Raw genomic sequence first — 22,812 nt, forward strand, 5'->3', positions numbered from 1 at the left:
GGTCATTGAACTTCTTGCGAAATTGGTCTGCAGTTCTGGGGGTGAGAGAGTAGGCACTCGCTGCCAGTGCCACCTCCTTCCACAGGTCCCAAGAGTCATTTTTTGGAGGTTCAATTCCATGCAGACCCAGTAGTCTGTTTGTCTTTGGTTCTACCTCCTAAAGTAGGGTTTGGAGATCCATGTCAGTAAAATTGTGAGCTCTACCTTTTCTTTTCTCCTTCTTTGACATGTCCTGTCCCTTTTTGGCTGTGTGTGCCAGATCCTGCAGTGGTAGACCTTTTTGAAAAGTGGGTCAAAACACAGATAAGCCATGCAGTGCAGCTACATGACAGTGAACTAAATGGTCCAAACACTTTCCTGCTTACCTGCTTCTCAACCAGCCTGCTGCTGCAACCTTCAGCCAGACCTGCTTTTTTAAAAGGCTGTACTCTGATTTCCAAGCACTCTCAGCACATTACTCCCACAGGATATGCAAATGCCCTGAACCAGGAAATTTTGGCAGATTCAGCTCTGCAGAGCATTGGCGGGATGAACTCCTGACATATTAGTGCAAATCTGGGCACAACTCACCTTTAAACATGTACAATCTATCATTGCAACATTTAAGAACATTACTTTGTACTCAATGTATCTTACAGTCTGCCATTCCATCTTTATGCAAAATATAAAGCTTCTGTTGCCCAAAATAATAATAATAATAATAATAATAATCAACTTTATTATCATTGTTAGTGCACAAGTGCAGTACAACGAAATGTAAGCTTGCGGCTCCCGAGAGTGTACATTTTGATTAAGACATTTAACATACATTTGGCTTGTAACATAAACATAAACATAATAAAGTGCATTGACAGATGTGCAGGCTTTAGAGTTTATTAGCAGAGTTCAGTAGGATGACAGAAAAGGCAACATTTCTGGGCATTTAAGCAGTATGGCTTCCAATTTGCTGAGTTTTTTTCCTCCAAACTGAGTACACACTGGTAGCATGGTCTTTGTCTAATTTTAAGTTTTGCTCCTAATGTCCTCTGTCTTTTTTGCTGATCTGCTACAAAATGTAATGCTTACCCGTGTTCTGACGAAACCTGAAAAATGAACCCTTTCTTCCTTTCTCCACAGATGATGCCGGACCTGCTGAGTGCTTCCAGCATTTTCTGTTTTTATTTCAAATTTCCAGCAGTTGTAGTATTTTGCTTTTAAAGTTTGCTTAGCGCTTGTCAAAATCACGCTTGGTCAACCTCGCGGAATTTCCCACAGTCCGCATTACTTATGCATAGCAAGCTCCTGGCCCACATCGCACCTCATCTTGGGAGCCAAAGGTGGAAAAAATTGCATTGTCATCAGCCCTTAAAGAGGTGGAATCAAATTTTATAGGAATCTGGTCATTTAAACCTAAGTGGCTGTATGAAAATGAATTGCTTCAGCATTTCCAAAGTTTGCAAATATTTTATTTTCTTCAGTCTGTATAAGAGAATAAAGCTGCTATAAAGTAAGGAAAGAAATGTGGGTGCAGGATACAGAGTCCATAGTCAAGTGATGAAGTGACGTTCACACAAATCCCCATTTGGTGGTTTAAGTGGATGTCTGCTGAATAAGGTGGACGTGAGGAATGTCGCCCTTTTGCTACTCAAAGAGCTTAGAATAAACATTCTTGTGTGAGGGGGCGAGAGTTCAAAAGTCAACTGGTTTAATACAAAGTCATCTTCTGATGGGACTAGCGCTAACACCATGAATGCATTGGTGCTAATAAGAGATTGTCATCAAGGATAGCCAATATTGAGCAGAGGTCTTTGTTGATGGTAGTTCTTTGAGCTCTACTTTCACAGCAGAGGTTTCTAGCACCAAACATTGCCAATAGGTAACATTGTTTGACATATGGTGCACCATAAGCTCAATTTTGGACTTTCGGCCCCTGACACAACACTGATTTTTATTCTAAACTCCCTTTGAGACAATGATACTGCTTCAGCATGTAGTAGTGACTCAACTGAGGGAACAAAAGAATGGTGAGATCATTATGGCTTCAGTATCTTAGTCTGCCTCCAAAAGAACAAAAGCAAAATACCGCAGATGCTGCAAATCTGAAATAGAAACAGAAAATGCTGGAAATACTCAGCAGGTCAGGCAGCAACTGTGGAGAGAGAAACAGAGCTAACGTTTCAGGTCAATGGCCTTTCGTCAGAACTTCAAAAAGTTAGAGGTATAACAGGTATTAAGCAAGTGCAGAGGCAAGGAAAGGTGGGAGGGGAGGAAAGAACAAAAGGGAAGGTCTGTGATAGGGTGGAAGGCAGGAGAGATTAAAAAGGCTTACGGGAAAAGGCCATTCGGCCCATCGAGCCCGTGCCAGCTCTCTGCAAGAGCACTTCAGCTAGACCCACTCCCCCACCCTTTCCCCATAGCCCTGCAAATTTATTTCCTTCAGATACTTATCCAACTCCCTTGTGAAAGCCGTGATTGAATCTGCCTCCACCACCCATTGAGGCAGTACATTCCAGATCTTAACCACTCGCTGCGTAAAAAAGTTTTTTCTTACGTTGCCTTTGGTTCTTTTGCCAATCACCTTAAATCTGTGTCCTCTGGTTCTCGACCCTTCTGCTAATGAGAACAGATTCCCTCTATCTACTCTGTCCAGACCCCTCATGATTTTGAACACCTCTATCAAATCTTCTCTCAATCTTCTCTGCTCTAAGGAGAGCAATCCCAGCTTCTCCAGTCTATCAACGTGACTGAAGTCCCTCATTCCTGGAATCATTCTCGTAAATCTTTTCTGCACCCTCTCTATGGACTTCACATCCATCCTAAAGTGTGGTGCCCAGAATTGGACACAGTACTCCAGTTGGGGTCGAACCAATGTTTTATACAGGTTCGTCATAATTTCCACACTTTTGTACTCTATACCTCTATTCATGAAGCCCAGGATCCTGTAAGCCTTTTTAACTGCTTTCTCAACCTGCCCTGCCAACTTCAATGATTTGTGCGCATACCCCCAGGTCTCTCTGTTCATGCAACCACTTCAGGATTGTACCATTTAGCTTATATGTCCTCTCCACATTCTTTCTACCAAAATGTATCACTTCACACTTTTCTGCGTTAAATTTCATCTGCCACAGGTCTGCCCATTTCACCAGCCTGTCTATTTCTTCCTGAAGTCTATCACTCTCCTCCTCACTGTTCACTATACTTCCAAGTTTTGTGTCATCAGCAGATTTTGAAATTGTGTCCTGTCCAAGTCATTAATATATATCAAGAAAAGCAGGGGTCCTAAAAACAACCCCTGGGGAACAACACTGTATAGCTTCCTCCAGTCTGAAAAACAACCGTTCACCGCTACTCTCTGTTTCCTGTCACTTAGCCAATTTTGTATCCATGCTGCCACTGACGCTTTTAATCCATGGGCTTCAACTTTACTGGCAAGCCTATTATGTGGCACTTTGTCGAATGCCTTTTAGAAATCCATGTACACTACGTCAATTGCATTACCCTCATCAACCCTCTCTGTTACTGAATCAAAGAACTCAATCAAGTTAGTTAAACACAAAAATAACAACAGAAGATGCTGGAAAAACTCAGCAGGCCAGGCAACAGCCGTGGAGAGAGAAATAGAGTCAATGTTTCAGGTCGAAACCCTTCTGCAGAACTGAGAAAAAATGGCAGGAAATGAAACAGATTAAAAGGCAGTTTGGGGGCTGGGAAATGGGGGAGGGGATGAAAGAAGAGACATTAAGAGATATTCAAGGTGAGACAAGATGGTAATAGGACAGGTAAAGAAACAAACAAAGGCTCTAGGTGAAGTGTGAAATGCGCTGGCAGAGTGAAAGACAGTTGCCATGTGGGAGAGAGAAAAAAAAAGGAAAAGGCACAAACCAAAAGTGTGGATAAAAAATATGAAAATATAATAGGGGCCGAGGTTATAATCTGAAATTGTTGAACTCGTTATTGAGTCCGGAAGGCTGTAAAGTGCCTAATCGGAAGATGAGGTGCTGTTCCTTTTACTATTTTTATGCCGCTAGAAGACTTGGACTACCTTTTATGTTGGCTGCCATTCCATTCTCATACCCTCTTTTTGTCCCTCTTATTTTCTTTTTCACTTCTCCTCTGACCTTTGTATGTGTAGCCTGATTCTCAGGTGTATTTGCAATCTGTCATATGCGCTCTTTTTCCACTTCATCATATTCCCTATCTCTTTCGTCATCCAGGGAGCCCTGACTTTAGTTGCCCTGCTTTTCCCCCTAGTGGGAATGTACCTCAACTATACCTGAACTATTTCTTCTTTAAAGGCAACCCATTGTTCCATTACAGTTTTGCCTGCCAATCTTTGATTCCAGTTTACCCGGGCCAGATCCGTTCTCATCCCACTAAAATTGACCTTCCCCCAGTAAACATTTTTACTCTAAATTGCTCCCTGTCCTTTTCCATAGCTAATCTAAACATTATGATACTATGATCACTGTTCCCTAAATGTTCACCTACTGCTCCACTACACCTACCTCATTCCCCAGAACCAGATCCAGCAATGCCTCCTCCCTCGTCGGGCCGGAAACATACTGATCAAGAAAGTTCTCCTGAACACACTTCAGAAATTCTTCCGCTTCTCTGCTCTTAACACTATTACTATCCCAGTCTTTATTAGGATAGTTGAAGTCCCCCATTATTACTACTAAAACATTAGTGGGAGTGGTATATAGACCTCCAAACAGTAAGGTGGAGGTTGGGGATGGCATTAAAAGGGAAATTAAAGAAGCGTGCAATAAGGGCACAGCAGTCATCATGGGTGACTTTAATCTACATATAGATTGGGCCAACCAAATTAGTAACAATACTGTGGAGGAGGAATTCCTGGAGTTTTTACGGGATGGTTTCCTGGACCAATATGTCGAGGAACCAACCAGAGATCAGGCCATCTTAAACTGGGTATTATGTAACGAGAAAGGATTAATTAGCAATCTTGTTGTACGAGGCCCCTTGGGTCGGAGCGATCATAATATGATCGAATTCTTCATTAAGATGGAGAATGAAGTAGTTGACTCAGAGACAAGGGTCCTCAATTTAAATAAAGGAAACTACGATGGTCTGAGGAGCGAGTTGGGTAGGATTGATTGGGGAATGGCACTCAAAGGGTTGACGGTGGATAGGCAATGGCAAACATTCAAAGACCGAATGGATGAGCTACAGAATTTGTTCATCCCAGTTTGGCATAAAAATAAAACAAAAAAGGTGACTCAACCGTGGCTAACAAGGGAAATTAGGGATAGCATAAGATCCAAGGAGAGGACATATAAATTGGCTAGAAAAAGCAATAATCCTGAGGATTGGGAGCAGTTTAGGAGTCAACAATGGAGGACAAAGGGATTAATTAAGAAAGGGAAAATAGAAGATGAGAGTAAGCTAGCAGGGAACATAAAAACTGACTGTAAAAGCTTTTATAGATATGTGAAGAGAAAAAGATTGGTGAAGTCAAGCGTAGGTCCCTTACAGTCAGAATCAGGGGAATTTATAATGGGAAACAAGGAAATGGCAGGCCAACTAAATACATACTTTGGTTCTGTCTTCACAAAGGAGGACACAAATAACCTCCTAGGGATGCCGGGGAACATAGGGTCTGATGAAAGAGTGGAACTGAAAGAAATCAGTATTTGTAGGAAAATGGTGTTAGGAAAATTGATGGGACTGAAGGCCGATAAATCCCCAGGGTCTGATGGTCTACATCCCAGGGTACTTAAGGAAGTGGCCCGAGAGATAGTAGATGCATTACTGGTCATCTTCCAGAACTCGATAGACTCTGGAACGGTACCCATGGATTGGAGGGTAGCTAATGTTACCCCACTATTCAAAAAAGGTGGTAGAGAAAAAGTGGGGAATTATAGACCAGTAAGCCTGACATCGGTAGTGGGGAAAATGCTAGAGTCTATTATAAAAGATGTAATAGCAGAGCACTTGGAAAGCAGTGACAGGATCGGACAAAGTCAACATGGATTTAAAAAAGGTAAATCATGCTTGACTAATCTACTGGAATTTTTTGAGGATGTAACTGGTAAAATAGATAAGGGAGAACCAGTGGATGTGGTGTATTTGGACTTTCAGAAGGCTTTCGATAAGGTCCCACATAAGAGATTAGCGTGCAAAATTAAGGCACATGGGATTGGGGGCAAGGTATTGACTTGGATAGAGAACTGGTTGGCGGACAGAAAGCAAAGAGTTGGAATAAACGGGTCATTTTCCGAGTGGCAGGCAGTGACTAGTGGGGTACCGCAAGGATCGATCCTAGGACCCCAGCTGTTCACAATATATATTAATGATCTGGACGAGGGAATTGGATGTAATATCTCCAAATTTGCAGACGACACAAAGCTGGGCGGGAGGGTAAGCTGCGAGGAGGATGTCGCGAAACTCCAGTACGATTTGGACAGGTTGGGTGATTGGGCAAAAACATGGCAAATGCACTATAATGTGGATAAATGTGAGGTTATCCACTTTGGTGGCAAAAACAGGAAGGCAGATTATTATTTGAATGGCAATAGATTGGGAGAAGGGGAAGTGCAAAGAGACCTGTGTGTCCTTGTGCACCAGTCGCTGAAGGTAAGCATGCAGGTGCAGCAGGCGGTTAAGAAGGCAAATGGTATGTTGGCCTTCGTAGCAAGAGGGTTCGAGTACAGGAACAAGGATGTCTTGCTACAGTTGTACAGGGCCTTGGTGAGACCGCACCTTGAGTATTGTGTGCAGTTTTGGTCACCTTACCTGAGGAAGGACGTTCTTGCCATGGAGGGAGTGCAGCGAAGATTCACCAGGCTGATACCTGGGATGGCAGGAATGACGTATGAAGAGAGATTGTGTCGATTGGGCTTATACTCACTGGAGTTTAGAAGATTGAGAGGGGATCTCATCGAAACCTATAAAATTCTGTCAGGTCTGGACAGACTAGATGCAGGAAGGATGTTTCTGATGGCCGGGGAGTCCAGAACCAGGGGTCATAGTCTGAGGATAAGGGGTAAGCCATTTAGGACTGAAATGAGGAGGAATTTCTTCACCCAGAGAGTGGTGAACCTGTGGAATTCTCTGCCACAGAGGGCGGTGGAGGCTAGTTCATTAAATATATTCAAGAAAGAGTTGGATATATTTCTTGAAGCTAAAGGGATCAAGGGATATGGGGAAAAGGCAGGGACAGGGTACTGAATTTGGATGATCTGCCATGATCACATTGAATGGCGGAGCAGGCTCAAAGGGCCGAATGGCCTACTCCTGCTCCTATCTTCTATGTTTCTATGTTTCTATGTTACTCTATCGCTCTTGCACCTCTCTGTAATTTCTCTGCAAATTTGCTCCTTTATATCTTTCCCACTATTTGGTGGTCTATAGAATACACCAAGTAGTGTAATGGCACCTCTATTATTTCTTAACTCTAGCCATATAGATTCTGTCCTTAACCCCCTCCAGGACATCCTCCTTCTCCAGCACTGTAACATTCTCCTTGACCAATACTGCCACACCACCTCCTATCTTTCCTTCCCTATCTTTCCTGAACACTTTATAACCAGGAATATTTAATACCCAATCCTGCCCTTTTTTGTGCCAGGCCTCAGTTATTGTCACAACATCATAATCCCATGTGGCTATTTGTGCCTGCAGCTCGCTTACCTTGTTTACTACGCTTCGTGCATTCACATACATACACTGTAAACCCATCTTAGACCATCCTGTATTCTCTCTTAGTTCGACTACCTCCACCCCCCGCCCCTAATACCTTACTATTTCTTACTTTAGTGCTCTCTGCCTCTCCCAATCCTTTGCGCACTTTATTTCCCCTTTGTAATGTTACATCCTGGTGCCCACCCCCCTGCCAAATTAGCTTAAACCCTCCCCAACAGCACTAGCAAACCTCCCCGCGAGGATATTGGATTTGGTCCTGTTGAGGTGCAATCTGTCCAGCTTGCACAGGTCCCACCTCCCCCAAAACCGGTCCCAATACCCCAGGAATCTAAAGCCCTCCCTCCTGCACCATCTCTCCAGCCACGCATTCATCTGCGCTATCCTCCTACTTCTATACTCACTAGCGCATGGCACCGGGAGTAATTCAGTGATTACTACCTTTGAGTTCCTGCTTTTTAATCTCTTTCCTTGCTCCCTAAAATCTGCTTGCAGGACCTCATCCCTCTTTCTACCTGTGTCGTTGGTACCAATATGGACCACAACTTCTGGCTGTTCATCATCTCTCAATGTAGGAGGCCTTGCTTAAAACCTGTTATACCTCTAACTTTTTCCAGTTCTGACGAAAGATCATCGACCTAAAGCATCAACTCTGTTTCTCTCTCCACGGATGCTGCCTGACCTGCTGAGTATTTCCAGCAATTCCTGTTTTTATTCCAAAAGAACATAGTCCGGTCTATGAGCCACTCCGGACAGACCAGGCTTAGCTCTTTTTTGAGCAACATGCTTGAAGTTTGAAGGTGTCTGTCCTGAACAATCCTGCTGTAACAGTTGAAGTCACACATCTCATAGAAACATAAGAACATAAGAACATAAGAAATAGGAGCAGGAATAGGCCACTTGGCCCCTCGAGCCTGCTCCGCCATTCAATAAGATCATGGCTGATCTTGGGCTCAAAGCTACTTCCCTGCCCGCTCCTCATAACCCTTCACTCCCTTATCATGCAAAAATCTGTCTATCTCCACCGTAAATGTATTTAATGACCCAGCCCCCACAGCTCTCTGGGGCAGAGAATTCCACAGATTTACAACCCTCTGAGAGAAGAAATTCCTCCTCATCTCAGTTCTAAAAGGGCGACCCTTTATTCTGAGACTGTGCCCCCGAGTTCTAGATTTCCCCGCGAGGGGAAACATCCTCTCTGCATCTACCTTGTCGAGCCCCCTCAGTATCTTATATGTTTCAATAAGATCACCTCTCATTCTTCTAAATTCCAATGAGTATAGGCCCAGCCTGCTCAACCTTTCCTCATAAGTCAACCCCCTCATCTCTGGAATTAACCTAGTGAATCGGCTCTGAACTACACCCTTTTTTTCAGAATTTCTTACTCAATCTTTCTTGTGTACTGATATAACGCACATGATCTCTGTAGCTCTAGCTGTACTGGAGCAACTTGCACAACTTTATTGCTTTGCAAATTCTGAACACTTTGCTTGGTACAAACACTTCCTTTGTATTCTAATTTGAGATGAAGCCTGGGAAATTGCACCTCCAGGAGAAAAATGGTGTATCACTAACAAGTCTAAATTGAAGCCCTTGTGATTAAAGGGGCAGTGGCTGTGTGGATACAAAATTAGTTAAGGGAGAGAAAGCAGAGAGTAGATAAGGAGAAACTGTTTCCAGTGGTAGAAGAGTCAGCAGCTAGAGGACACAGATTTAAGGTAATTGGGAAAAGAACCAACAGCGACATAAAGGGGAAAAAAAGTTACACAGCGAGTTGTTATGGCCTGGAATGCACTGCCTGAACGGGTGGTGAAAGCAGATTCAATAATAACTTTCAAAAGGGAATTGGATAAATACTTGAAGTGTAATCATTTGCAGAACTATGGGGGAAGAGCAGGGGAGTGGGACTAATTGGATAGCTCTTTCAAAGAGCCAGTAAAGGCATGATGGGACAAATGGCCTACTTCTGTGCTACATCATTCTATGATTCTATGAAATCTCTTATACCTTAGGGCAGGAGAACATATTCACAGGCTCAGCAAGTAAAAATGGCTTCCCATTAGGCCTACTGAGTAGTCGACATCCTAGGTCCAGGTTATGGTTTGGACCTCCCAAATGGCAACCAGAGAATCATCTACCTAGTTGATGGAGAATTCCTGCAGGCCACCACAATGTAGCAGTGTTGCATAATAAAAATCTGAGCCATAGATGCTCAGCCTGCCATGTCAGGGGTTTCTTCCCAATAGACATACCCAACTGAAGATCTTAGGTGGAGACCACTATGCCAAGGTGCTAAAGTTTCCATTATGGAGCAGTTTGAAACATAGAAACATAGAAAAATAGGAGCAGGATTAGGCCATTCGGCCCTTTGAGCCTGCTCCGCCATTCAATATGATCATGGCTGATCCTCTATCTCAATACCATATTCCCGCTCTCTCCCTATACCCCTTGATGACTTTTGTGTCTAGAAAGAAAAGAAAATCTGGAGCTCCTCAAATAGCCTCACAGAGGTCATTTTTTTCATGACTGCATGAAAATGGTCAACCTTGCTATCAAGAAGCAGGAATCAGTCTCTATTGGGAAAACAAGTCTGATATCTTGAATAGAAAGATAGGAACAATGAGGTCATCAATGAGGTTTCTCTTTATATTTTGACTGTTGAAAAGAAATTGTTATAAGCTAAGGCATTGCTATAATAAATCATAATCGCTTTTAGGACATTCTCTACTGCAGTTCAGAATTTTATCAGATCAGTTCCTCAATTCTTCATCATGAGATCTACAAAATCTAAGCTTGGTCTAAAACTATACTCTGTTTGGGTTTGTATGAAAGCTATTGCAGCTTTTCATCTCCTTTTCGATAAAACAGTCAATAAAAGAACAAGTTTTATCTTGGTTCATGAAAGGAGCTTGGAGGAGTAAACATGTACAAAACCCTTCCCTTCTAAATGTTCCTATGGATTACATTTTCTTACATGGTAAACTGCTACTTAGTAGCTTTGGTTTCAGCCAGCAGTTTGCAAACTGTTAGGTTTTAGTGGTTAAGCAACTTTACCTTATTTGGTACGAGGTTAACTGGTATTCTGAAACTTCAGCCAATGTTCCTCCCTAAGAGATTCTCAGGTTTCACCTCATTCAGGAATTGGAAATATATTATAGATTCCACTATGTGGATGTCAAAAGGGCTTTATTCTAATATGTAGACCGATCAAAGCGTTTCTGTAAGTTGAGACCACTGTATGCCTCAAGGAGCATATATTGAATAAACTTATTTAGAAACAGAGACAAGCTAAATGGAACATATTTAACATTAGCCTATGTAATCCTATGTAAAATGACATAATTTCTTGGTCAGTTTAAGGGCAATTTGCTTGAGGGCTGTGACTACTTCTTTGGCCAAAATAAAGAAAATAACTGATTAGTACCAGCAGAAAGCAGTACATACCATAATTTCACCAAACATTACTGCTCGGTATACCAACAAAAGGGGCTATGAAGTCTTAAAAGCAGGTGCTTTGTCAGTTCAGAAGTCCCACGCTCATCTTAGAGCATCACTGGATCAGAATCCTGAGGCATGTGAAGGATGACAAATGAAAAGGAACACAAATGTATTCTCACCTTGATACAACTTCTCCATTCTTTGCTTGAAGTTATCATCATCATTAGATAAGGCAGGCAACAGAAGGAAGGATATTCAATATATGGAGGATATGTTGAATTGAAGAACACCCTACCAATATATCCTCTTCCTTATTTGCTATCCTTCACTTACAAAATATTCTCTTTTCTGCCTATTTGTCTCTTTGACAAAACTTAAATTAGTGTGCTTTTGCAACTTAATATTCATGTTAAATACATATTTCAATTATTTTCTCGAAAGAATAATTATGCATTTAATCAGCACTTTCTTTGGATAAAAGAGCTAAGAGGTAGCCTGGGAAAGTAGTAAATTATGTCAACAGTATCAAGAATCTTAATATTGTCTATGTCCTTGTGATTGTCCCCCTTGATAACATTAAATAATTTGAAAGTATGTGGGGGGATAATTTGATTCATAATGAGGAAGGTACTATCACGATAGATAAAATATACTTTGAAGGATTTTTTGGAAGGGATTTTATGTCAAAGGGATTATCATCAGTTCTCTTAAAATAAAGTATGAGTCATTTGCTTAAAGTAATGCAGTGGAGCTCTTTTACAAATACGAATTTCAGAAACTTCCATGATTATCTTCAGATGCACAGCACAGCACCATACATACGCTCAATGTGAAAGGTTAGCATTAAAGAGGAAATAAGTGAAATCTCCACAGCTCAATAATGTCACTTATCATTTCTGGGTGTGAAGTTGGCAGAAGTGCCTGCTAAATTTCAAATTTTAGACCAATTATAAAGGATTGAAAGTGGGGATTTACTCTTCATGAATTCAGCTGAGGTGGAATTGTACATACTTGCTCCATTATATACCAGATGTTGGATACCAGCAAATGTCTTCAAGAATAGTGCAGCCTGTAGAAATTAGGAACACCTGTTTATTAGTGAGGCCTGATAGAGCTCACAAATAATCTGCCTTGTTTGTGTATCACTGTTCATACCATATATATAGTTTGGGAACTGTATTGATATGTTTAGAATCTTACACAATTTTGACATCATAAAAATTAATTATAATTACAAAGATAAATTTTAAAACAGTATCTTAAATATGTGGTACATTTACTGTATGTGAGTAGTGAGATATGATAAATATCCCAACTGACGATAATTTACTTGTCATTTTGCTGTTCATGCGTTATGCTGAGTTTAGCGAGTAAATTTATCATATCTCAATACTGAACATGACATGCCTTCTACATTTATAATAAAGTTGTTTTTTTCAGTTTTAAGTTGTAAAATTTGAAATTTGCTTTAGCGTATGTAGTTAGTACCAAATTAAAATCCAGGTATTCACAATGGGAGTTGTAAAATGGACCTTTTGAGATTTATACATAAAGACTTAGAAGTGGAAATCTATTTTAAGTAGTTAACTCCATTAAGGGGAGTCTAGAATAATAGCTGATACATGTGAAATGTTAATTGTCTTGCTAGGTATCTATCTAAATAGACTAAGTTTTGGAAGTATGATCATTATGTGCATGTAATGGTGCCAATGCTGTATCACATAGTGCTATTCTCCTAAAACAAATCTATTTATGCGTCTGCTATTTTTCTACTCTTGTAGGTTGTTTGAAACCACAGGTCATATTCAGTGAGGAGAATGGAATGGTTCAGACTGTGACCATTATCAGTGTTTTATTTAATTTATTGATGAGATGTGGGCGTCGCTGGCTAGGCCTGCATTTAGTGCCCATCCCTAATTGCCCTTGAGAAGATGGTGGTGAGCCGCCTTCTTGAACTGCTGCAGTCCATATGGTGTAGGTACACCCACAATGCTGTTAGGAAGGGAGTTCCAGGATTTTGGCCCAGCGAGAGTGAAGGAACAGCGATACAGGTCCAAGTCAGGATGGTGTGTGGCTTGGAGGGGAACTTGTAGGTGGTGATGTTCCCATGCGTCTGCTGCCCTTGTCCTTCTAAGTGGTAGAGGTCGCGGGTTTGGAAGGTGCTGTTGAAGGAGCTTTGGCGAGTTGCTGCAGTGCATCTTGTAGGTGGTACACACTGCAGCCACAGTGCGCCAGTGGTGGAGGGAGTGAATGTTGAAGGTGGTGGATGGAGTGCCAATCAAGCGGGCTGCTTTATCCTGAATGGTGTCGAGCTTCTTGAGTGTTGTTGGAGCTGCACTCATCCAGGCAAGTGGAGAGTATTCCATCACACCCCTGACTTGTGCCTTGTAGATGGTGGAAAGGCTTTGGGGAGTCAGGAGGTGAGACACTCGCTGCAGAATTCCCAGCCTCTGGCCTGCTCTTGTAGCCACAGTATTTATATGGCTGGTCCAGTTCAGTTTCTGATCAATGGTAACCCCCAAGATGTTGATAGTGGAGGATTCAGCGATGGTAATGCCATTGAATGTCAAGGGGAGATGGTTAGAGTCTCGCTTGTTGGAGATGGTCATTGCCTGGCACTTGTGTGGTGCGAATGTTACTCGCCACTTGTCAGCTCAAGTCTGAATGTTGTCCAGGTCTTGCTGCATATGGACACGGACTGCGTCAGTATCTGACGAGTCTCGAATGGTGCTGAACAGTGTGCAATCATCAGCGAACATCCCCACTTCTGACTGTTTGATGGAGGGAAGGTCATTGATGAAACAGCTGAAGATGGTTGGGCCTAGGACACTGCCCTGAGGAACTCCTGCAGTGATGTCATGTGATTGAGATGAATGACCTCCAACAACCACAGCCAACTTCCTTTGTGCTAGGTATGATTCCAACCAATGGAGAGTTTTCCCCTTGATTCCCATTGACTTCAGTTTTGCTAGGGCTCCTTGATGCCACACGCGATCAAATGCTGCCTTGATGTCAAGGGCAGTCACTCTCACCTCACCTCTTGAGTTCAGCTCTTTTGTCCATGTTTGGACCAAGGCTGTAATGAGGTCAGGAGCTGAGTGGCCCTGGCGGAACCCAAACTGGGCGTCAGTTAGCAGGTTATTGCTGAGTAAGTGCCGCTTGATAGCACTGTTGACGACACCTTCCATCACTTTGCTGATGATTGAGAGTAGACTGATGGGACGGTAATTGGCCAGGTCGGATTTGTCCTGCTTTTTGTAGACAGGACATACTTGGGCAATTTTCCACATTGCCGGGTAGATGCCAGTGTTGCAGCTGTACTGGAACAGCTTGGCTAGGGGCGCAGCTAGTTCTGGAGCTCAAACAAAGACCAGTAGGAAGTAGAATTTCAGAAGTGCAAGCTGTTAGTTTTTTTTTCACCTCTGCTGGGATGGAACATCTAATTTCCACATGTCACTCCATTCAATAAACTGACCAAGAACTGATGAAATTCACTCAACTGAGACAAGCAAGTTTGAGTGACAGGCAGCTCTGGAACTTCAACTTGTATACTTCTGGTTGGGCAGTAAGTGTTCAACTGCTTGAGTTACCCAAATGTTTAAATATTTTCAGAACGCATTTCAGAAAGTATATTATGTAAATGTATGTTAAAGTTACTGTTTATTTTTCTTTTAAAATGTGAATTTTAGTAACATGTTCAATATTGTATTGTGATTATGACTTTTCTTTTAGTAATTCAAAGAGCAGTATTGAGTTGAAATATAAAAACAACTTGCTTTGGAAATTATATCTTTTAATAGTTATGCCTAGGGACATCTTACATTTGTTTATTTGTTTATGTATTTCTTTCCATGCATCAGATTTGTTTCCAGTAACACCCATAAAAGATATTTCAATTTTATTTATATGTTTCCAAGTTGGTGAATCAGGAGTCTTAGAGAAAAAGTCAGAAAGCTTAAGTTATAGATGAAGGAGAAAGTTCACGCTTTTCGACATTCCATATCTAGTTTTTATGTGTTTATGTGAAAAAAGTATAAAAAGCCTGTTATAACAAGGATGGGTTGATTGTGAAGAGGGTATTTTATTTGTTAGTGAGGGAGCCTTAAACAATCGTAGGTAATGGGAGGCCAGAGAGTGTTGTCACATTCAGCTGTTGGATGTGTTGGCTCTGCTTTCATATTACTTTCCACCCTGGGTTTCTCCCTGAGATATCTCTCCTCCTTTCCTCCTTCAGACTCTGCACTAGGCAACTCCTTATCCTCGGTGATTTAAATCTCCATCTCAACTCACCTTGTCTTCTCTTTAATTTAATTGCCTTCCTGTCCTCCTGAAACTTCTCCCTCCATAAAAAATCATAAAAACCTTGATCTTGCCATCTCATGAGGCCTCTCTACTCCCATGGTAACAGATAAGGCCATGTCCAATCACTTCCTTGTATCCCTCATAACTCACACCCTGCTACAAACTTCTAACCCTACTTCTTTCTCTGTTTGCCCATGAAAAATAACTCCTGCAAATCACTTCACTTTCAAAGGCCCAACTAGAATACCTCCTTTGGCCTTCCAAACACCATAAAGCAGCTGCAGCTGTTGATCAACCACTTCCTCACCTCTACCCTCGATGCTCTTGTCTGCAGTAAAACCTTTAGTCTTCCAATGTTGGTTGTACCCCCTGGTATGGCACCATCTTCTCTCCCTCAAGTTCAAGAGGTGCAGACTTGAGTGTACCTGGCGCACAACCAGTTTAGCCATCCACAACCAGATCTGGCTGAACCACATTACCACTATTGGGCCTCACTCTCCTCTATCAAAGTCACCCACTTTTCCAGGATCATACTGGAGAGCAAAAATAACCCATGGCTTCTTTTCTCCACTACCAACCATCTCCTTATAACCTTCTCCCTGCTCCCACCACTGTCATCTCCTATAACAAGTTTAAGGAGCTCATGGACTTTGTTACTAAGATTGAGGCCATTCATTCAGATGACGTTGCTGCTTCCACTACCCCCTTCACATTGCCAAACAAGTCAAACTTCCCTCTAGGTTTTTCCCTGCCATAGAACTGAATTTGCATCTCTCTAGTTTCTTTCTCATCTCCCCTCATGCCCTTTCTGACCTCATTTTGTACATAAGACCCACCTTCTGCTTCCTTGATCCCATTCCCACTAAACCGCTGACCACCCACCCTTCATGTCCCCCATCAGGCCATCAACGAGGCTCCCTCATGATAAGCAGGGGCCTACTTAACATGTAAAAGTTGCAGCCTGATGGCATCATTGGCGCCACAATGAAATAGTAACTTCAAAGCCATTGGGAACCCCACACTGTCTACAGCTCAGCAGCAAAACCATAGTGGGAGGAGCCAACTGGTCAAATGAGAACACAGTAAGTTTAAGAAGTTTGTTTCTGTTTGAATTCCTTGTGGGCCAGGAGGAGTAGAAGAAGCACCAGGCCCTGCAAGGAGCCCTTGGGTACCTCGGTCCCAGCCTCCCCCCAAATGTGATGGAATCCCCCTCCCGCCCCCCCGCCCACCTCAGAGCCTTGATCGACTCTGGGCCTGACTGATGGAAACCGTTCCCACGGTTCCCCAGCTGCGGCCTCCTAATGCAAAATTACAGTTCCTGGCTGGATATTGGGCAGGACTCCAGGAACTCTTATTTAAATGAGGCCCTGCCATTAAGATCGGATGGGCCTTCACATCTCCGGTGCACCACCCACTACCAGGCTTGCGTACACCATTATCCCCCCACCCCCTCCCCATGAAAATGAGGCCTATATATATAGAAAGTGTTGAAAACTAAATTAAAATGTACATATACAAATGCATAACTATAAATTCATGTTCTTACCAACAGATTTAATTATTCTGAAAGTTATATATGTTCAGTATAATGATATCCAAAGTCAACCAACAGGAGTTAAGTGCCCAAATAAGACTGTCAATAAAAATGTTCTTTTAAATAATGTGGCCCAGAAAGTGCAGTGGGCAATAACAGCCTTTGAAAATGCTCCAACACTGACTGCAAAATCAGGGAAACTGACGAAAACGGTGGCATTTCCGCTGTAATATCGCTGTTAAATACCCCATTAAAAGTTAGACCCTTTTGGATTAGGTGTTACTGGGGTTTTAACAGCGTATTGACTGCTAAAAATCGTTATGCCCCTGAAAAATTAATTTTCACTTTGTGGAGTGTCAAATTTATCCATTTCAATAAAAATTACAATTTAATTAAAAAATAAACATTCATTTGTTTTAAAGTTTGTTCATCTTTACTTCCGGTTTACCTTTTCCCATGTGAGTACCCCAATCTTTGTTTTGCTCTCTATAACATTTTTTTAAAGTTAGAATAAAAGGAGCTTATTCACTTCCTGGTTCCTGGTCTGTGAGAATTCTGCATTGTGATTGGCTGCTTAGACAGCTTCTGGCCATCACAGCAGCTTGCATTAGGGATTCCCCATTAACTTGTACTGATTTCAACTGAACGTCAGAGAATCTAAACTTCTCGCCACAGAGATCATGAGATCTTTGTGGGAAACTTACTTCAGGGCCAGTGGCGAACAGCCACTGACCACAAATTCCGGGCCTATGTGTTTGATTTCACTTCCCTCTGACTGAATGGTGGACAAACACATTTGATTGAATAACAGCTTTTCTGCTTTTTCTTACATTAGAAACATAGAAACATAGAAGATAGGAACTGGAGTAGGCCATTCAGCCCCTCGAGCCTGCTCCGCCATTCAATGCGATCATGGCTGATCATCCAAATTCAATACCCTGTCCCTGCTTTCTCCCCATATCCCTTGATGCCTTTAGCCTTAAGAAATATATCTAACTCCTTCTTGAAAATATTTAATGAATTGGCCTCAACTCTCTTCTGTGGTAGAGAATTCCACAGGTTCACCACTCTCTGGGTGAAGAAATTCCTCCTCATTTCAGTCCTAAATGGCTTACCCCTCATCCTTAGACTGTGATCCCTGTTTCTGGACTCCCCTGCCATCGGGAACATCCTTCTTGCATCTAGTCTGTCTAGTCCTGTTAGAATTTTATAAGTTTCAATGAGATCCCCTCTCGTTCTTCTAAACTCTAGTGAAGAAAAGACTAATCGGCTCAATCTCTCTTCATACGTCATTCCTGCCATCCCAGGTATCAGTCTGGTGAATCTTCGCTGCACTCCCTCCATGGCAAGAACATCCTTCCTCAGATAAGGTGACCAAAACTGCACACAATACTCAAGGTGTGGTCTCACCAAGGCCCTGTACAACTGCAGCAAGACATCCTTGCTCCTGTACTCAAATCCTCTCGCTATGAAGGCCAGCATACCATTTGCCTTCTTAACCGCCTGCTGCACCTGCATGCTTACCTTCAGCGACTGGTGCACAAGGACACCCAGGTCTCGTTGCACTTCCCCTTTTGCCAATCTATTGCCGTTCAGATAATAATCTGCCTTCCTGTTTATGCCACCAAAATGGATAACCTCGCATTTATCCACATTATACTGCATCTGCCATGCATCTGCCCAATCACCCCAACCTGTCTAAATCATACTGGAGTTTCTCTGCATCCTCCTCACAGCACACACACCCACCCAGCTTTGTGTCATCTGCAAACTTGGAGATATTACATCTAGTTCCCTCATCTAGATCATTAATATATATTGTGAATAGCTGGGGTCCTAGCACCAATCCCTGCGGTACCCCACTAGTCACTGCCTTCCACTCGGAAAAAGACCCGTTTATTCCAACTCTTTGCTTCCGGTCTGTCAAGCAGTTTTCTATCCAAGTCTGTACCTTACCCCAATCCCATGTACTCTATCTTTGCACGCTAGTCTTTTATGCGGGACCTTATTGAAAGCCTTCTGAAAGTCCAAATACACCACATCCACTGGTTCTCCCTTATCTATTCTACCTGTTACATCCTCAAAAAATTCCAGTAGATTAGTCAAGCATGATTTACCTTTTGTAAATCCATGTTGACTTTGTCCGATCCTGACATTTCCAAACATTGCAATAATTATCCTCCTCCTTATGGTCTGGTCGGGCTACAGTTTTTTAACTTTTATTTTTGATAAATCAACAGTTAAAATCATCCTTTATTGTGGTAAAGTAGAGAAAATAATTGCTTTTGTCTTCGTTTTTACTCTGTTACTTCTTTTTAATGGTTTTGAATTAAAGAATATAAAATTCTGACAAAACAGTGGATTCTGCTCTTTCATTACAATGTGAGAGGCATTGTTGTATATATAATGGAATGTTTGAAAGAGACTCATACGATTATACACATTTTTTTGTTTGAATGAACTGCTTGTAAAATGAATGAATTCCATTTTTACTAATTTTGCGTCAATTTACTTTGAGTCACCTCACTTGCAGCCTCTCTCAAATCCACACTGACAAGTCAGTCTAAAGGATGGTGAAAAACTAAGTACAAATGAATTTAAACTCTTAAAAAAATGTATAAATCAAATGGATTGTACAAATCACATTTGGCACTGGTGATTTATGCAATTGTAACATGTCATGCCCACTATAATTCATTCACTCCTGTGACACTTTTTCGTTATATATTTGGTGCTACTGTATTTATTTTCCATAAACCACTGGCCTCTGAATTTGCTAACATCAGATTGCATATGCATATCTGACTGTTATATTTTTTAATGCTATATTTTGGTATATCAACTAACTTTATTTAACAACTAGCCACTTTACTGTAAAAATAAGGTGTACAGTATATGAAGAGGCTCGTCATCTTCATTAAAATCTACATCTCCTAACACAAAGAACCATAAAATAGAGGGTTTCACAAATGGTACTTTAAAACAAGGGTGATCAATAGGTTATAGATTCGTAAATGTAATTTGTTTTTCTTTGATTTCTAATCTGTCTATTTTACTTAAGAACGTGGTATACATTACCAGTAGGTACAATGTTTTACAGATAATTGGGTCATACTTTGTATATATGATCCACCAAAAATGAGCTTCATTATCAAGAATAAAGCTATATCTGTAAAAATGCACCTGATTCCAAAAGAAAAATATTTAAGTTGGCTTATTTTAATAGGGCTTGTTTAAAGATTGTACATCAATTAAATTAGCAATTATAATAATATTCATTAATATTATGCTGATAGTCCTCCAACTGTGTTATCAGCCCAGGAAATACAGTTAGAACAGGAGTACTAGAACAACAATTGCTTGCATTGCTTTGTAGCACCTATGCTGGTCATATTTCCTAACACTTCATTCTATTGAGGATGAATGCAACTTGATCACTAACATGTGCATTGGAAGGTTGAACTGGCATCTTGTAGAAATATTAGATTTGTCATGTTAGGAATAAAGTGAAATTATCCAGTAAAAGTCTGTGCTGCAGAAAATCCTCCTTTTTATTTCCATGGCTTTTGAACAGAATCCCTGTGTCTTGGGAGTACTCTGCATGATCAAGCATTTACAAGAACAATCATCCCGCAGGGGACTCTGTGCCACATTGGTCACTAGAATAGTGTCCTTTGGGGTATTGGATCTCAAGAGCTCTGCCTAGCACCTCCCTTTCATTCTTTAATTCACTAGGGGATAACACTAATTAGATCAGGCTGCTCATTTTAAGCTGATAATTGATTTAAATAGGTTGCTCATTTGAAATAGAATAAAACCCTGCCAAACATTTGGTGCACTGATTTTTCTCATCACTAGGAACTTTGAATAGCTTGTGAACTGTATCATAAATATGGTGAGGCAGTCTCATATTAGTCCATTGTAATGTGTAGCTATAGAACACTATTGGAAGGAATGAAAAAGAAAATGATTTAAAATAAAAAATATCTTCCTACCAAAATATCTTTTGGTAGTACAATATTAGGAATTGCATTACTATAACTAAATGGAACATATGTCGTTGTTTTGGTCAGTATTGGCCCTTGGAATAACTTTTAACTTGCGTTCACCTTTTTAATGAGGATTACTGAATGTATGTACTAGTATATGTGAAACACATTTATTGTGAATAGCTGCTTTATTGGTGCCATATTAAATGAAATACATTGGAAATATCTGCTTTATGTGTTTACTCAAATGGAAGCTAGAAGTCCAAAATAATTTGTGGTCAGCACTGATGTTTCTCTCATGAACTGATCAAGAGCACTTCCTAGTGGTTGAGTTCTGGCACTGCAGCCATATAATCATTACCACGTTATGTGTTGGGTGATTTTTTTTAAAGCAATCTTATGGATGTTCCTACTACTGGTGTAATAAATACTGTTAATATTAGTGGCCAGTGTTTAAACAAATAGGGGAATGTAAAGCTGAATTATTGTATTGTAAGGTGCAATAGTTTCATAACTTCAGTTGTGGGTTTTGGTGCCAGGGCTGCCTAACATCCATATCTATCAGCCAAATTTATGAAGAATTCCATTTGTTCTCTGAAGGCACACTAGGTGGGTGCCTGTTGGTAGCAGCTCTTCATCTCTTGCTTTGAAAAGCTGGCCTAATGTATCTTATCCAGCAGCAAAGGTGGCTCCTATTGGCTGGCCAAAGAGAACCATTGATATAGCTATGGTGATGTCACTCACTCTCCCAGGTAAAAGACTTTGATGGATACAGTCAAGGAAAAATATGAAAAGAAAATAATCTAATTTTGATTGGTTTGAACAAATATTTCATGAGTAACCTTTTTTTCCTTTGGTACTTTATGATGTAATTTATATTCTAGTATGGATGCTGTCGACTGCATTTCATAGTGATTCAAATGCAAATAAATTGGACTGTAATGCACTAAACTTTCTTTTTAAACTGTTTCCTATTGAGCCTGAAACCTGTCAAATTTGACCCAATCAACTTAAATGAAGAACTGTCTATTTCTATTGTGTTATCTGTATTGATCCATGTATATGCCCATGGATTGGAGGGTAGCTAATGTTACCCCACTATTCAAAAAAGGTGGTAGAGAAAAAGCGGGGAATTATAGACCGGTAAGCCTGACATCGGTAGTGGGGAAAATGCTAGAGTCCATTATAAAAGATGTAATAGCAGAGCACTTGGAAAGCAGTGACAGGATCGGACAAAGTCAACATGGATTTACAAAAGGTAAATCGTGCTTGACTAATCTACTGGAATTTTTTGAGGATGTAACTGGTAAAATAGGTAAGGGAGAACCAGTGGATGTGGCGTATCTGGACTTTCAGAAGGCCTTCGATAAGGTCCCACATAAGAGATTAGCGTGTAAAGTTAAGGCACATGGGATTGGGGGCAAGGTATTGACTTGGATAGAGAACTGGTTGGCAGATAGAAAGCAAAGAGTTGGAATAAACGGGTCATTTTCCGAGTGGCAGGCAGTGACTAGTGGGGTACCGCAAGGATCGGTCCTTGGACCCCAGCTATTCACAATATATATTAATGATCTGGACGAGGGAATTGGATGTAGTATCTCCAAATTTGCAGACGACACAAAGCTGGGTGGGAGGGTATGCTGTGAGGAGGATGTCGTGAAACTCCAGTACGATTTGGACAGGTTGGGTGATTGGGCAGAAACATGGCAAATGCACTACAATGTGGATAAATGTGAGGTTATCCACTTTGGTGGCAAAAACAGGAAGGCAGATTATTATTTGAATGGCAATAGATTGGGAGAAGGGGAAGTGCAAAGAGACCTGGGTGTTCTTGTGCACCAGTCGCTGAAGGTAAGCATGCAGGTGCAGCAGGCGGTTAAGAAGGCAAATGGTATGTTGGCCTTCGTAGCA

Source organism: Somniosus microcephalus, chromosome 4 (assembly GCF_052327205.1).
Source record: "Somniosus microcephalus isolate GS21.2 chromosome 4, FLI_Smic_1.0, whole genome shotgun sequence".
NCBI lineage: Eukaryota > Metazoa > Chordata > Chondrichthyes > Squaliformes > Somniosidae > Somniosus > Somniosus microcephalus.